The following is a 410-nucleotide window of genomic DNA, read 5'->3' as shown; positions in this document are numbered from 1 at the left end:
CCCTATGGGACTTTACTACCCACACTTGAAGTTCTGATGCAGAAGACCCTGGCTGTGAAAGATTCACACTCCAGGATGACTGCAGGCCTTCCACATGCTATAACAAAGGTATGTTCCATCTGTAAGCTAGTTAAAATTTCTTACACCACACTATTTTTGTATATTGTAAAGTACATTCATTATCATTGCAGAAAAGATTAAAATAAGTCAAAGTCACTTTATTGTCAAAAACTGCAATATGTACAGAACATACACAGGATTGAAATTACATTACTCTCAGACCCCGGTGCAACAATATCCATCCATCCATCCATTATCTTTACCCACTTCTTCCATTTTGGGTCACGTGGGTTGCCGGTGCCCATGTCCAGCAATCACTGTGCGAGGGGCGGGGTACACCCTGGACGGGT

The sequence above is a fragment of the Nematolebias whitei genome, chromosome 6 (genome assembly GCF_014905685.2).
Source record: "Nematolebias whitei isolate Nwh7 chromosome 6, NemWhi1, whole genome shotgun sequence".
In the NCBI taxonomy this organism is placed as follows: Eukaryota; Metazoa; Chordata; class Actinopteri; order Cyprinodontiformes; family Rivulidae; genus Nematolebias; species Nematolebias whitei.
The sequence above is the reverse complement of the archived record's forward strand: the minus strand, read 5'-3'. Positions refer to the sequence as shown.